Below are 17992 nucleotides of genomic sequence, written 5' to 3'. Positions count from 1 at the left end.
TTCACATGGGGATCACAGTTTGTTTATGGATGTTCTAATGTTTGTTTGTGTTTAACGTACATGAAGGCAGTGCTCAGAGAGCATGAGACATTTCAAGGACAGTGCCTTTCCGTCTGACAGTCATTTAAAGACAAAATGATAGAAACTATCGAAAATGTTTGTATATGTACCCAAAGCAATGTTTGAGGGTATACATTTGCCATCACAACAGAATAATCCATTCAGAATTCACACAGAAAATAACATCTTGAGACACTGAACCACATTTTATAAACGTTGTCTTATTCAGGACCAAGATAAATAAATGTTTGCCAATATACAGTTTATTGGATTTAGAATTTGTCTTAAATTCAAGCCTGTTAGTGAGTAGCCCTATTTCCCCCTCACAAACAGGTCCACACACTCACATACACATGCACTTTGTCTCTGTTTCACACACAAACTCTTTCTCACTTCCACTCACTCACTCAACTAACTCTCTCTGTCACACACACACGGCCAGGAGTTGTAGTGAGTGTCAGGCCTTGTTAGCTCTTCTCAAGATCACAAGAGTTCAATCTGTAATGTGAGCTGCCTGTTGGAATAACTAGCCCAATACACGCTTTGCTCATTCAGTAAATGATGAATATTCCAAAAAATAAAAAATGTTATGTCTACCTATTGAGACATACCAGTAATATTTGTTTGTGTTAAACATGATATAACAACAGCACCAGTTCATCTCTCAAACTCATGAACTGGGAATTCGAAGACATTAGCTATAATCCTGCCCACCAAACGAATCACTTAGAAATACAGTAGGCCTACAGTCGAAGTTGCAGTCTTCAAAGTAAATAATATTACACTTCATGACAAAATAGAAAGTTGATCATAAGTTACTTGTTTGCTTGTGAATTAGGCCTTAAATCTATATGTTGACCTGACGCCACACCAGAATACACCACACAGTGCCCTCCATAGGCTTTATGAGGCACTGACGCAACATAGCGCATTCCATGGGCTGCTCGCTCCCGTTCACATCGAGGCTCTAGTGCCTCGAACCCAGGGGCTGCATTCCTCTCTGTTCACACGAAGGGAGCCGCGAAAGCGAGCAGTAGTACTCCGTGAGAAGAATGGAAATGTCCCTAAGTTTTGGAATTTAACAATGGCAAGGATATCTGATCCAAGGATCACTTAAATTTGTAAGTTCTACGAGGATTTTGTACGGTTTTCCAATAGGACGGGCGATACGTTTTTGTCACTAATGTGGGTGATTTCACTCCATGTTGCGAGTTTAGCGTTGGTTTTCTTTGACTACACACTAGGTAGACGCTTGCTTGGTTCCTTTGGTGTTTGCTCCATGACTTTATTGAGGCTTACGGTTTCCAAACCGAGCTGATTAAACGTTTTAATTTGTCGTTTGTGAATATAAATGGCAACCCGCGTATGCCGGTGTGAATGAGTGAACTCCAGCATTTGTAGTTGGCAATGTTTCAGAGCCGGAGACTGCTTGGTCTCAGTTAAAACTGAGGGTGTTGAATCTCAGATTGTGTTCAAAAGGCTAAGGATCATTTCTTAGAAACTGTCCACAGCAAGTGAACATGGAAACCAGGATCCACCTTTACGCACAATTTAAACCAGAGGTTATTGTTTGCGCTTTGTTTGCCATTCTTTTTCTCTCTTACTAAATACTTTCAAGGACTTTTTAGAGTAAACGCATGGAATTACAGAAGGCTGGTTACTTCATTAGAACGAGTTCTTGTGGCTGTTGCAATGCCTCGGAGAAGGAATGCCACCATACATAATTATAGGTATTCTCTGACACAGTCACAGGGGAAATTGTCTGAGGCGGCGTGGAGTAGTTTTTTGGGCTCATGCATGTATTTAGACAGAAATTCTTAGGATGCGTCCTTGTTGTCTGTAGCGATCATTAAAGTCGTAAAATTACTCAGCTCGGTTACTAAATGGACAGAATTGAGTGATGCATTTCTCAAGGGATGTGTTCTGCTTCAAAAAAAAATCATCGATTCCTCGATTAGCTTTTAAAATAATTAGAAATTGTGGTAGTAGTGTGAAAAGGGCGTTAATCTGCTAACGACTGAGAGGCAATTTGTAAGCTTTGTTATTCGACAGCGATTGAATTCCCCATTGAGAATCAGTAGAAAGACGAGGGTTGTCAGTGGGTGTGCTGGTGTAGGCTACGCAGTGGATGTCATCTAGTGAAAATTGTCTTATTGCTGGATTTTATTTCCTAACTATTTGAAAAAATCTGATTAGTATGACAAGCGAATGTGTTAAGGCATCAGGCCCATGTCTATGAAGTCGTACATATTTTACGATTCTTTGTGAAGCCTATATTATGGGAATTATTTAACATTTTATGAGTTACGAACAAACTATCCCCAATTTACGCTAACCAACATTATGACGGAAGTGGATTTCATGTGTAGGCTAATATGTTAAAGGAAGAGGAGTAACCAGTTGAATGTGACTGACTAGGTTGATTTAGGTTCAGTCCGGCATCTCGGAACCGACTCACATTGATTAAAAAAGGGCTTTTCAAATAGAACTTGATTTGAATTCGTAATATCTCATCCGATTTCAATTAGGGCATGTCGTCTGGTCGTAAGCCATTCATTGTACCTAGTATCTGAAAATCAAATGGCGTAGGCATAAACTACATTGAGTTATAGGAGACCTGTTTCAAGACTGTATCTTATTTAATCTCCACGCACTATCAATGTTGCCAATGTGGAATGACTTGTGGATCTGCTTGCGTGAGCTGGGACCACCATAATTTGTTTTGGAGAGATTGTATGTATTTGTGATAGACTACCACTTTTTCACCTTTTCGATAGCCTATGCATTTCGAATATTCACTGTCGTTAACCCACTTGGTTCCGATCAGTTGTATGCAGAGCGCTTTAGAATTGTCATTCACCCGTCACCATTATGCAAATAACTGCTACATTTGTCTTGATATAAAATAGACAGTCTTGGAATTGTGAGTCGTTACCATGTATGTTTTAATGCCTTCTCAATTCTAAATATTCAGAATTCCAATCTTTTTTCTCATTACAGTTTCAAAACAGTGTCCTTGCATGGCATTTCATATGAAAACACCACCTCAGCCAGAAAATTACCAGCAATTCTCCCTCTCCCTTAGTTATGATATGAATCTTCTCACATAACAGTATATATATATAAAGTGTGCCCTGTTTACTTCATTAGTTACTCGCACTGAAAGAGCTTGAGTGACTATGTCAGGGAGTCAGGTGGCTGAGCGGTTAGGGAATCGGGCTAGTAATCTGAAGGTTGCCAGTTCGATTCCCGGCCATGCAAACTGACGTTGTGTCCTTGGACAAGGCACTTCACCCTACTTGTTTCGGGGGAATGTCCCTGTACTTACTGTATGTCGCTCTGGATAAGAGCGTCTGCTAAATGACTAAATGTAAATGTCAAAAGTTAGAATTCATATCCTCTTTGCTCCTTTTGAAACCTGCCTTTACAGCTAGCCCTGAATATATTTCAGTATGTGACAAACTGAAATGACAATGACTGATTATGCAAAACTTCCTTTTCACAATTGGTACACAAATCCATGAGCAGAATGTGGTCTTTAACAGCAGTGCTGAATGGAAAATCAATCTGTAAATGTTGCAAGTTGAAGCTATAAAAGTAGGTGTGCAATACCAGACGGACTACTAATAGGGTTATTCTACTTGCACTGTAGAACAATGCAACTTCTGTGTCTCTGTACAGTTGTCTCTGCATACCTTTCATTCTGTATAGTTGAGTGATTTCTTCCCTTCATTGTACCATATGCATGTAGTGTATTCATTGTATGTTGGTCCCTTATCTGACTGGACTTGGCACTAAACAGCTCCTTTTACAAACTTGACAGGCAGGCATTTTAAACCAGTGTGACAACCCTATCCTCTGGCCTTTCCTTCTTTGTCTTAGTCCTCCATAACTTTGACACTCACATACTCCCCTTCCATCACTTCCATCTTTCACTTCCTCCCTCCCTCTGCAGTCCAGTTCTTCATCATCACAACCCTCCAGCGTTCTTAAATACACCAGGCACCCCCACCACACACGTGCACAGACTCCTAACCCCTATCAAACGTCTCCTAATTGTGGGTTTTGCCTCATTAACGCGAATCCTTTGGTGTTCTGGTAAAATCAACGGTACCCGTGACACTTAGTGCCCCTTGCCTGCTTGCCAGCCCCACATACAGTCTTGGTTCTCTCTCCTCAGAGAGTAGGAAGTATTTAGTGCCAGTGTAAGGAGATACCTCCTCTAGCCAATATGAGGTTATGTCAGAGTCTTTGGAGAATGCAGGGGGACTCCATGTGACCAGTTTAATTTCGCCCTCCTTTTGAAATGATTGAGGGGCTTCCTCGACAGACTGCAGTAATGGAGGATCTGCTTTCATATCATGCCCGGTGGAGATGGACATGTTTTTATTACATGAGTTTTCATTTGTGTCAGTCACGGTAAGGAGGTTAGGGAGAGAGACTTGTCGTATTCATTTCTCTTTTCTGCCTTTTTTCCCTCCCTGCTGCTGCGTGGCTCATTTTCCAGCTTCAACAGTCTTTTTTTTGTTCTTGCTGTCATTCATCAACACCCACCAGGTTTTCTTATGTTCTGCGTTTTCCATCTTTCTCGCCTTCGATCCCCTCCTAGTGATCTCTTTCTGCCATTACTCTGTCATACCTTGGCTCTCCCCGTTTCTCTCTTCCTCCTGTCATACCTACCATCCTGCTCTCACTCTTGCTTCCTCCCCTTACAAACACCCCTTTCAGCAATGCCTCTCTTCAATTTCCCCCTTCCGCTTCTTGAACGTTATGACTGTCTCTGTAAGGGTCCCTGCTGTCCCTGAGGCTAGGAACCATTCAGCGCAGCGGCGATATTAAAAAGCACTAAAGAGAGCACCACCAGCTAAAGCAAAGCACCATCTCAATCGAGCAGAGGCCCCACTCAGTCGCTAACTCCTCGCCAACCAATGTTAGGGGGAAAATACCTCACTACAAGGCAAAGCTCCTGCTAACACACTTCCAATACCTCCAAGGCATGTTTGAATGACTGGTGTCTGACTGTCTGTATTGGAATTACCTGCTTTACACACAGAACTGGCTGAGAGGATGGAGTGTGGCAGTGTCAGGGTAGACAACTGCAAAGTACTTTAGTGTTTGACACTAGGATGAGGCCTATGTTGCACAAGTCTGCTGAAAGTGTATGTCAATACAGGTATAAACCAGCATTTTAATTTGAATTAATATTACATGGGCTCAAAAGTGGTAATGCTACCTGTTTACTCTCTAACAAGCTTATGCCAGCACTTCGTAATACTTACTAATAACTAGCAATTCTTGTAGCTGTTTCTGGACATCCATGGCTGTAAGGATGTTGTGCATGTGACTGCAATAATTCCTATCAATTGTGTCAAAGGGGGGGGGGGGGGGGGGGCTGTGATACGACAGATATGTATGATACCAGAAACATTTTAAAACATGCACCAAGATGTCTCCCTCACTCCAAACCAAAGAATAAATACTTCTATTACTGCAGAGAGCCGTTATCTCGAGAATCCAGTCCCAAGATTTTCTGCACCACACTCATCCAAGCGAATGGTCTGTTATGTATAATTAATTCCCCCTCCTTTTCTCCAGTTTATTTTTATCGCCCACTTTTAACCATTCTTCAAAGGACCCTCCCCCGCTTACGTCAGTTTGTGTGTCGAAGTGACAGCTGCCTGGATATGTGCTGTTTTGAAGCATTCGCTGAAAAGGGCACAAGCATTAAGACGACTCAAAATAGAAAAACCTTTTGCCGTCCTGACAACATCAAAACACTGGATCATACGGCCTTCCACTAATCTGCCAGCAAATTGAAAATAAACCGCAGGTACCTTTTAATGGAACAGTTTGGAGCGCTATTTAAATGGTTTGCTTCTGTTTATAGGATTGTTGATTAGGCTAGTTTTGTTGAAATGTAAACTAGCTGGGAGACTGTCTGAATATTGTACACAAACACCACCAGGTCCTATATTGCACTCATACTGAAAGGACTGACAAGAGTATTGCATTGGTATGTACATACACTTGTGTATGTCAATATAATTATTGATACTTTTCCCACTGCTGAGGAATGGCCGCGCCCCCAAATACGGAGCCGATGGCCTCAGTGGATCTGCTCAGACCTGATTCCTGGAAGAATGTTCAGCCTTTGAATTGGTTATACAGTTAATCTGATCTCCACTTATCAAAATGTTGTATTCCTTGTAAAATAACAAGTCAAGTTGGAGACAAAGTATTGATAAAACTATGTTCACAACATTTGTGGCAACTGTCTCAGCACATCTAGCTGATGTCTGTGCTTGAGGTCAAATAGAAGTTAGGTTCAGTAAATTCAGCCTAGGGATCCACCACATTTGTTGACTCCTGACTAGTTCAGGGGCCAAATGTACGAAGGCATGTACACATGAAAATTGGCACAGAAACGTGTATGGGTGTTTCTACACAAAGTTTCAGATTTATGAAAAAACTTGAGAATCTGCGCACTTTACAACCCATGCGTACGCCATGTTTTGAGATGTGATACGGAGGTAACTGAAAGGAAGAGAGAAAGCGCATGCATAACAAATGACAGTTTTACTAGATCTACAATGGGAGTTAATTGTGGATGTCTTTTTTAATCTTTTTTTTTTTTTTTTGCCATTTTCTCGCTTTAGCCTATTTAGCCAGAATGAAATTGTGTGAATTTGGGCCACAAATGAGTTATGCCAATATATTTGTCATATACTATTGGTGTGCAGTGTTTAGCGCTTTTGGAGGACATCGCCACTGGGAGATTAAGGGCAGCAGGAGGGATCGTGCCGATTTATTGGCCCACAATGATGACTGGTTGATAAATTGTTATAGACATCCGAGAGCCATTCTTATTGATCTCTGTACTGAGTGAGCTGGGCCCTGTGTTGGAATGCCCACAAAAGTCATCAACTACAAGTATAAGTTCTCTGCAACTGGGACTTTTCAGCGGGAGCTATTGGCAATAAGCCAATCCACCCTAAATCGTGTGATGCCCAAGGTGTGAGAAGACATGATCCGCCTGTCCCCAAGGTACATTAGATTCCCTTATACCTTCCAAATGTAATCAGTGCTATCGGCTGCACATGTTACGATAAGGGCACAATGGGTTGATAAATTCTTTTTTTGTAAACTAAACATTTGACTCCATCAGCGTTCAAAAGGCCACCAAACAAGATGCTCCTCATATTTTGCTAATTAAGATCTCTATTTCACATTCAGTAAAGTTAATAATTTTTACAGTTTTTTTGTTGCCTTAGCCATTTTTCTTTAAGAATTATTCATTGTTCACAATGGGTTAATTGAGAAGTTTATTGAGAAACCTACCTAAAAATATGGGCGTTTCAACAACCATATAAGGTAAAATATGGGAGTTTGATGAGGTGTGGACAAAGAGCTTGTTTACGTGCGCACAATCACAAGTGGAATCTATTAAGACAAACGTGTGATATTTGTTGCATGGGCAGTGTCCGTATGCATACTTTTACGGAGGAGTTTACACAGAGTTTGATACATTTGGTCCCAGGTGTTTTTAGCTTGAAAGATAAGATCATACAAAAATTAGCTAGGGAACCAATATTCCCATAGCAAATTTAGTCCTAACTTGTAACTTGCCAGCTGAGACAGATTGTCATCAATTAATTAATTTGCTGAACGTTGTACGTCTAGCTAAATATATGATCGACAGCTACAGTAGTTTGCAACTAGCTTGCAAGTGTAATCTAACTTCAAAGTAAGCAAGACAAGTTTGTTGATGAATGCCTAGTGTGAAATCAGTGTACGGTTGAAAATATGTATGTGGGTGTCTCACAATTGATGAGTGCACACTGCTTTGTCTGTGTGTACAGTCCACATAAGAAACCCACTGCCATTTTATATCTGTGAGAGTGGTCTCAAGTCCACTCTCACAGTCCGACATCCTTGACATTCCTTGTGATCTGAATCCCCAGCATCAGATTCCGTTATGAGATAAGGGTTAGGCTGTTCAGACCAAATACGTTTAAGAAGCTAACCCTGACTCGACCTTAGACATGACACAAGCCCGTGCCATGGCCCCAACGCGACACAAGCAGCCTCAGAAGATGAGGTTTCCTCTTTGGCATGCTAACGTGCCTGTCAGCAATTCTACACATCACCTCACCAGACGTCTCAGCCCTTCCCAAACCCCCTTTCCCCAGCATTCCATCCAACCCGTATGGCTTCCCTGGTTTTCTTTCATCCTTCATCTGTGGAGACCAGTCAATGGAAGTTCAGCCTGGCATTGATCAGGAAGTCATCTCTCGTTGTTTCCATGTAAGACAAGTCCCTTAACCTTCCATTTCCTCTTCCACTCGTCTGTCAAAATCCTCTTGTGCTAATTCCAAAGCTATTTTGACTATTATATCGGGAAAGCAGGCAAAGCCTACAGAAATTAAGTTACAGAAGTCAAAAACACTCCATTTGTTTACAGGGTATAGATGTGTGTGCTGCACAAGTATGCTAACTTGGTAAATGAAGTGCTGGTACTTTGACCACAGCAAATGTGGAGTAGGTCATATTTTCATGTCTTTGCAAAAACAGTCCATATGCATAGCCTACCTTGCGAATGTTTTGTTAGAAGTCTATTTTGGTTGAAGTTATCGGGCACAACCTATATTCTCTCATATATTATTTCTTCATTATTTTCCCATCCTTAAAAACCTGTTGCCGGTCCAAACCCGCCCGTGGGACAGAACCGAGCCCCCCTCCTGCCCAAGTTACTGCGCACTCAATACTAAAATATATATTTTTAGACTGCTACACATGCCATACATCATTGGAGAGCTACTATTCTCATACTTGCATTGCTGTAATCCATTTCAAGATCAAGTCACAACAGCAAGGTCAGTCAACGTCTTTGTCCAGTCACCCGGTCACCGATATCTAAACAAAGCAAACGACTCTACTCACCCTAAAAGGTTCAGCGTGGTCCAGGAATGCAAAAGATCCCAACAAACATGGACTGGTTACATTCCCAAAGGTCCAAACTATCTAACCATGTCGAGTAGTTTGTCCAAAACAATTAATTATATCCACACATAGTCACAATGTTGTTGCTTCATTCTGCCTTCGCCAATTCAATGTTTACACTCTCTAACACACTATCGCTCATTGAAAGAGATGTGATTAGAATATTTACGATTGGAGAGTGTCAAGATGGCCGCTACACTCTGCCCTTTCGATTGACAACTTGTTTGACCCAATAGGAGTTTCCATGCCCTGGTGACAGCTTCTAAAGCCAACTAGGTCTGTGCGTCCTGCATTGAATTGGGTAAGGCTTCAAGCTGTGGTCCAATTCTGTCTTCCAGCTAATACCTACCACCTCTAGGCCTCTTCAGGCCTCTGTTTTCAAAACAAAATCTACATTTACATTTTACATTTAGTCATTTAGCAGACGCTCTTATCCAGAGCGACTTACAGTAAGTACAGGGACATTCCCCCGAGGCAAGTAGACAAATCTAGGCGGAAATAGAAACGTTTACTTTCCTTGTGTTCAAGCTTCTATTACTCAACACCAGGGGGGTATTCTTCGTAGCTCGCTAAGCGGTTTAGCGAGCTAATTTTCAGGCTAAGATAAAAAACGCCCCTCTTTTTGGTTCGTGGAAGCAACTTTCGACAAATCACCATAGTAACATATCAATTAGCACTAACCTGCTCCAGAGCAGGCTAACGTAAGTGTAACTGGATAAGCTTGCCACACCCCCGGAAAATAACGTGGCAGCTCCCTTTTTGAGAGACCCAGTTGACCAAGGAGCTATATTTTAGTTTGATTACCTTTCCATACCAATAGCCAAGATCCTTTATTTCACACGGATGAGTTCTTGTTTGAGCGATATCGATTCAGCCGACAAGGACTCATTTAGCCTATTTGCAAGACCTTCTCGGGCCGTACATTGCAAATATCACACGCCGCAGCAAGCTTTATGCTTTATTATGAGCTTATGCTGCTGTATGTGAATATGTAACGCTATCTTTTACGAAATGTCTTGTCTTATCTGTTGTGCCTGTGCTTTTTATGTTTCACTGTGGGAGAGTGGGAAACGTCATATCGATTCCTTTTTATGTCTTGACGTGAAGAAATTGACAAAGCTACTTGAAACTTTAACCGTGCTTCAGACTCTGCATAGCCTTGAGGTTTTTTGCGTCAGGTAGCCTACATTTTTATACAGTATAGGCCATGCAGAAAACATTGGCAAAGCCGCAGCATGCGTTGCTGTAAGAAAAGTGTACTTGACGCTTAACCAGCTGATGAATCAATTCATCATATTCCCTGCCATGTCCCAGTCAATGAAATCAAAGAGGGATTTACACATAGGCCTACATGCATATACACATATATAGTACATGATATAAGCGCTTTCAATACATATATCCTTAGCAGCTCGTTAACGTCTGGGAGATAGCTAGCTACCTAAAACTGCAAGACAGCTGCAGAAACGCCACAGGCAAAGGCCAGGGTGATAGGCATCACATAGCCTATCACCATTCCCCCTTGCATTAAGGTAAATGAGAAGAGAACCCTGTTTCATTGTACACTTCACTCTTAGTATTTTGAACTGTAAATGAGCAGCAACAAATGTATGCTTTTTAATCTATGCAATCTTCATAAATACTTATTTAATGATATTACTTGCATACAGAAGTATCAGTTGTAAAATGTAAGCAAAAAAACTGACCCATCTGCAACCAACACAGCACTCCTCAAAATGTCCCCAGAAATTGTACCCCCTCTAGTTGCAGATATACTCTAAATGGATAACAGCAGAGTAGTGGTTGTTAATAGTGCTCAGCTGAGTCTGTCAACTTCGTCAGGCAAGTTTGGCTTGTTAATGAGAGGGACTGTGCGAGGAGAAGGCACACTGAGTGTGTTTTTGTTTGTTTGTTAGAGGCAGCGCAGAAACAATCGCTGTGTGTGCACATTCCGTTACGATGCAGACAATCACATGTGCATACATGAAGCAACCAGAGGTGTGTGTGCTCCTCTTCTTCATTTGTAATTATATGTTATACTCTTGACTGTGGGAAACATTAAACAGGATAGTTTACACAAGCTCACATGCATTTTTTTACGTTGATTATTGTTAGTGATGGGACTAGATTGGTTCATCAATGCTTGCTGTCTCTTCTCTGCTTCTTTCTCTGCTCTGCATCTCACTGCAGTGCAGTACCTGATTAAGTCTTGGCCCCCCTTTTTTTGCTGTTGTATTTACCAAGGGGAATTTAAATAATTCACCAGCCTGCAGTTGCAGCCTGTAAATAAGGCGTAATACAACACCAGCCTTTAAAAAAAGCTTAATGCCCAGGGAAAGCCTGACCGGCGGTTAGCTGATATATCAGGTGCTATGGATGGAGTAGGGTGCAAGTGGCTCTAGTTTAAGACAGCAGGAAGGACGGAATGCTTTTTTGAGGGAGTAGCAGTGTCTGCCCTGCCTTACACACACACAGCACCACTACGCATATTTGTCGGATGTACAAAAGTGTTCATTTATTCATTTTGTTTACTGCATGTTTTTCCCCTGAGTGCTGGACACTTTTTAGAAAAGGACTGCAGATTGAGGCTTGTTTGGCCTTGGCTTGTTCTTTCTAAGGTGTGTGTGTGTGGGTTTAGGGATCTAAACAAGATCACACTGTGGTTGGCACTGTGTTCAACTAACAAGCTGAACCATTATGTACATATTGTTCACTGCCGGCAAAGCAGCCAGAATGTTGAAATGCATGCTACATGTGGTGATGAAGTCCAAAAATACAACAGGAATCCCTTTTGTTTTTTGGGGGTTGAGTAGAGTCACATTGTGTCTTTGTAATGTCTAAGGGTAAAGTATTTAGTTGTGTTAAATATACTATTGCATAGCCTATAAGCTTGAGCAGAAGATAAACGTGAAACATTTGTCAATAAATGTTCAGTACTTGAGACAGCAGTTCCCAGCCTCTCACCTTAACTTAAACTCCTAGACAGTTTTGGGGCTTAAACTTCATTGTTATGTCTCTGACTGAAAAATCTGATTCCTGGCACCGATAGCTCCACCTGTCACAGAGGATTGGAACCTATGCTGGATAATGTGAGGTATTTTTTGAAAGGGTTAATAACAAGTAGCCTGCCATTTTGGTCTCCATTGGGCACTGGCATTTTGCCATTGCATAGCAAGCTGACCATATACACGGCCCTCCAAGCTTCCTCTAAAGCTACATGGTAATTCAGCCCTGTACTGATGCTAATTGATGCAAAAAAAATCATACAGTTCATAGGTCCGTGAATGAATGCATGAAATGAATTAAAAACCAATTTCAGAATTACGTTTGTAAATACAAACATTGATTTCTCTAGTCAATGAGACTCTCTAAAGTTGGGCTTATTTCTCTTTTTTTTACTTCAAACTAATGCCAACATGGCACAGAAAAATCCCCCCACCCCTCCTTTTCCCCTTGCTCCATTGCTCGTTAAAGAGGGACTGAAAACACAGCAGCCAGCCATGTTGTGCAGAACATTGGTGGAGTAATTCCTTCACCAGACCTGGCCTGCATAAACGCCAACCAGAAGGGTTCCAACTGTGAAGCTCTGGAGCTTTAAAGTCAACACTCCCTTCTCAACCCCCTGGGAAGAAAGGCTGCTCAAGGAATAAATGACTGTGGTGAGACAATGCTGGAACGCTGGGGAAATGGGGTGGGGTTATGAGATAGATGGGGATAATGTCAGGAAGACTATGGAGGTATGGGGTGGGGGTGCGGAGCAGGGGGGGGTCAAAGGTCACTCACGGATCCCTTGTTTAAGTTGGAGGGGCTGTGGCTATTTTATTGGCAGGGGGGGGGGGGGGGGGGGAGGGGTGGCTGTGTGCCATACATTGCTGTCAATGATGGCTCCAGTTGGGGCTTGGTGACCTCTGACACAGGGAAGCTAACAAGTGACCAAGTCAGGCACACACATTTGGAAGAATGCTGGAAGAATATGATTCAGCAACCCATCTCCATTGTTCGATGCCGCATTCCTATCAAATGGGGTGTGTAACTTGTGACTGTTGTGATGTGCTGATGCATGGCTGCTAGGGGAGATTCTTTCTCTCACTCTCGGTCTTCCTCCCACCCTCTTACAAAACCTCTTTCCATGATTCCCCCGTTCCCTATTTAGAGGAATGTGGTTGTTCCAGTTGAGTGATATATTTATATAAATATAGAGATTTTTTAATCATGATACCCTCTATTTAAAGGACAAACAAACTGATGGCTTTCAGTGATCTTTTGCTTTTACATATTATGTTTCCACATTATAATACTAACAGTTTCAGCTTGATCCTGCTATAACCCCACCTCATTTTGCTCTTGAGGAACTGACATCATAGCCAGAACTTGTCATCAGCTCTGGCATCTCTGTCTAGTTTCTGAGACTCCTTAGTAACATGAAAGCCCCAGGTCCTAGAGGAGAAAAATACACAAAATGACAACCAAAAATGAAACCAACTGAAAGGGTGAATAGAAAGAATAGTGAAGAATTTGGCAAATGCTAACTGGCGCCATGCAGAATGAAGCAAACTCACTGGAGAACAATGACTTTCATAGATAGAAAAGACACATTTTGTGTGTGTGCTGGGCACGGGGAAGGATGATACGAACCGAGAGAGCTGACTCAAACTTTAATTAAGCCCTCATCTCGCTATCAGAACAGCTGCTGCCTCAAATTGCCCTGCCGGCTTTACGGCTTTTTGGAGGCTAAACAGATGTTAGGTTCTTTTTTAACGCTGTTATTTGTTGAAGTCCCATTTTGGGGAATTGTGTGATTGAAACCTATCCCACTTCCATCCCCGACCCAATGAATTCAAGGAATTTGTGTTTGGTACTGGTTACATATATAAACTATTTTGGAATATCCACTATGGGACAAATCATGTTGGCTTTTTTTTTTTTTTTTACAGGTGGTGGACAGTATCATCCATATAAAGATGCACCCAACCCAATTGATTTAGTTTTATCAAGTGTGTTCCAGCAAAGCTTGAACCCACCAAAAACTTGTCGGAGAGAAAGCACTTAAAGTTTATTTTATATATACAAAATATACACAAAACTATGCTAGTGGATATATGGTCCACATAGCACACTGGCATTCAAACAATTACAGTATTTTTACCACTAAGATGGACAAGACTTGAGTCCACATCAGAAATCTATAGCGAACACTTTAAAGTGATTGTACTCACGAGTATGTGATTGGTCTCCGACTCGTTGAGAAGCTGTTTTCCTGGTGTCAGCCATAATGAAAATGGAGGTTTAATCATGCAAAGAGGCTGACCAATCAGCAATGGTGAGGAGAGGACTGATTTGAAGGGTCTATTCAAAGCACAGCTGCAGCTCCTCAGAGTGAGTCTGGGTTTGTGATTGCTGTGCGTTTCGGTCACCTCACCTTTACTCGGTGGCCCTATTCACCAACAATTGTCTCAGATAGCCTAAATGGACAGACCCCAGGAGTTTGATGGGTTGACTGTGTCAGACTGGCAAGTTTGACACTCAGACGCACACAAGCAGACACACTTGAGTTGACTAAATGACTACAGGGCGTCAAGGTTCTGAGGCAGAAACCCAGCCCACTGCTACTCAGCCTTGTGGCAAATTGTAAACACTATAGCAGTTATCTTTCCCCTGACTGATTTTCCCATAGAGGTCAGGTCAGCTATACCCAAATCTGTCCCAGAGTAATCAAGTCTGGTCCACATCTTAAGTCTCAGGCACACAGAAATCTAAAGTTGTTACTACAACTTGGTAAGACTTACAGCTAGTAACAAGTCTAACCAGATCCTTAAAAATACCTCTTAATTTAAAGCAACAGTCTACCACTTTAATCTCATTGTCAGTAGGCTTTGGACACAAAATGTAATTGTCCAAGGACGTTAGGAACTTACTGTACATGTATCAAATGTTAGAGACAGATATGGTATTAGTGTGGAACACAGACACAAATTAATGTATTTGTATGTTATCTAGCCTAGTCTACTGATAACATGTCAATGTATGACAGGCAACGGGAAAATGGTTGAAGCAATATTTCTCTTCCCGCCCACACCTGACCTGAACAACGCCATTGTAGCATTAGCTTAGAAGCTAGTTGATCAATAGCACCTTATCGGATTCCATAACTAATTGACATTGGCGAATGGTTGACTCAGCTAAGCGCTAATAGTTAGCCGAGTGAGCTGAGGCGTCTAATGCATCGGGAGGGTGGTGAAGTGATGGATCACGCTCCTTCGTAGTCAGCCCCTGTTTTTATGTTACGGAGTCAAGCTGGGCTCTGCAAAGATATTATACAATACTCAAGTGTCTCCTACTGGCTATAGCCTATTGAACATTTACCTATAATTGTAAAGAGTGAAAAGTGTGATGTTATAGAGGAGAGCATTTGAGTACAGGATTTGCTCAGACATTTTAGTCATTGTAGTTCAAGACAACCAGATTACAAGAGAGTGGAAATGGTTCCTCTGATGCAGAAGGATAGAAAAAACTGCTCGCTACTCTGCCAGTGTGTGCTCATGTACATCTGCTTATAATGTTTCTGATCGAGGCAGCATGTGTGGAGTGCCTCTCAAGTGGATCGCTGCCCCCGTGCTTCTCTCTCTCGTTCTGTATCATTCTCTCTCCCTTCCTAGACCCCTCGTTGGTGTGTGCTGATGAGCGTGGAGTGGAGACACTCGTGTGGCGAGGGAGTAGAGAGCTCCATTTGTTGTGTAAATGCCCTGCTAGGCCGTTAATTGACTGAGCGTCGTTCTTTCTCTCCTTCAAAGGCTGAACCCTGCTGATCCAGGGGGTCCCGCCCCGGGAACGTTAGCGTGCCTCCTCTCTCTCTTTATCAGGGGGCCTGGCGGCAGTGTGCCAGGTTGGGCATTGCATGCATCTCTATCTTGCTCTCTCTTGCTTGCTCGTTCACTTGCTTTCTCACGATCTTGCTCTTTTCCCTTACCCCTATGGTGAACTTAGCCAACCTTATTGTAGAAAGGTGATGTGTTGATCTGATCTGCGAGCGATTTGATTGGAATGTGAATCCTTTGCTGCGAAGCAAGTCGCCCATGTGTCATCAGATGGAACAATGGGATGATGGTTCTGAATATGAATATATACAGTACCAGTCAAAAGTTTGGACACACTTTCCCATTCAATTGTGTCCAAACTTTTGACTGGTACTGTAGGTTATACACATTTGTATACGACACTCAATTTGACTCGATACTGAAATTTGTAGATTGCAATCTTGTTTTTATGTCTCTCATGCCAGGACATTTATTTTCTTTCATGTCTTCTGACTTCTCTAGTCACATAAGAAACAAATGCCAGTGTTTCCTTTAGGATTTATTTTAGCAGTGGGGGCAGGTCTGTCCGAACAACCCCCCCTCCCCGCCGAAACAAAGTTCTAACCCTATATTTCGGAGCAGGTTAATGTAATAGTCTAATAGCTAATGTAATATTGCACATATTTTCGTCCTATGTCCTCTAAAGCAATAAAGTTAGGCTTCTTAAAGACACCTTCCACTCATAAATTAATAATTGACGTAACAACTTATTGTAAATGGTCAGTAGCATAGCCTATCGATTTAAGGTAGGACACTCGAAAGCATGTACACGGTCTGCTTCATTTGATCTTGATAGGCTAAGCATTCTGTAGCAAATAATAACGATAAACCCCTTATTTATTAATTAAAACTACTTCAGCATAATAATGCACCTAAAATACAAACGTGAGCAAAGGCAGCAATCGCTATTGAATCAACAGACGTGCAATTTGGCTAGCAAGTGAAGAATACAAACAACGAAAATCACCAGTTAACTTAATTTAAATGTGCAAGAACTATAGACGAATACAATAACAGGCTTAAATGAACTGACAACATAAGTTATACGACTTGCAGTTCTCAAGGACGCACACACACAATCTCAACTGCGGTGTGAAGCTCGTGTCCGCGCTATTCTCCGACATGCACTCTAACAATTTCTGATACCGTAGCGGCCGAAATTTTGCCGAGGCGGCCCACCACGGCAAAATCAAGATAGAGGAAACACTGAATGCTTTAGACATATCAGTTCCACCTATCTGCTGTAAAGGTGTGTGTGTGTGTGTTTTATTGTATGTGTTCCCTGACAAGAGGGTCAAGGTGTGTGTTGGTAGCTGTTGACCTTGCACCCACATATGTGAGTGTGCGTCCCTGGTACATCCCTCACGCTCATTCGATTAAAATGTTCAAACTTATTTTTTTGTCTCTGTCATGCTACCAGTTGTGTGTGCATGCGCTTGTGTGCACCCTGGACTAAGTCAGCCCAACACCATCTCCCCAAAGGCCCAATAAAATACATAGCTGGAATAGCTCTGGCGGTGCCCAGATAATCAAAACCACATTTCTCTTGCCGCACAACTTTCCAGAGAGGAAGGACTGAGGCAGAGAAGGCTGGAGAGGAAAATAGGGAAAGAAAAAGCAGACTAGCACAACACAAAGGAAGCGCAAACGCAGCTGGGCTGCAGACAGAACATATAAAAAAAACACAAACAGTTCCCAGTTGGTAGACACACATGCTGCATATTTGGCAACAGAAACACATGCATGCACACACACACACTGGCACCACCCACGTTTACATTCAAAACTGAAACACACAATCTACCCACTGCCATATCCACACATAAAACCTTCAGACTCACCCCCAGAAACAGCAAAACAGTCACCTAGATTAGAGTGAGTGGCCACTGCCTTACTGTTATTAGGCCGTTTAGACCTCATGCACACACACACTGCAAAGCACATGATGGGTAATACGCAACCCTTCTGAACGGCCTTGTCATGTATTTCAGGATTGGATTTAGCCGCCAACACGAGGATGGAGTATAGCTTGTCACAACGCAGTAGCGGTAAGACCCTGCTTTGAGCCTTCTATGATG

The 17992-nt window shown here is 42.1% G+C and overlaps 1 protein-coding gene across 1 annotated transcript in view; it reads left to right on the top strand.

Moving 5' to 3' along the window:
* The first annotated feature begins 1088 nt into the window (after window positions 1-1088).
* LOC136944719 (plexin-A1-like) overlaps window positions 1089-17992 on the top strand; it is a 162544-nt gene continuing 145640 nt past the window's right edge. The window contains exon 1 of the mRNA XM_067238635.1: window positions 1089-1181. The gene's annotated coding sequence lies outside the window, so the exon portion shown is untranslated. The remainder of the gene's footprint in view (window positions 1182-17992) is intronic.

The sequence above is a fragment of the Osmerus mordax genome, chromosome 1, assembly GCF_038355195.1.
Source record: "Osmerus mordax isolate fOsmMor3 chromosome 1, fOsmMor3.pri, whole genome shotgun sequence".
Lineage (NCBI taxonomy): Eukaryota > Metazoa > Chordata > Actinopteri > Osmeriformes > Osmeridae > Osmerus > Osmerus mordax.
Note: the sequence above shows the minus strand (reverse complement) of the source record. Positions and strands in the feature narration are given on the sequence as shown.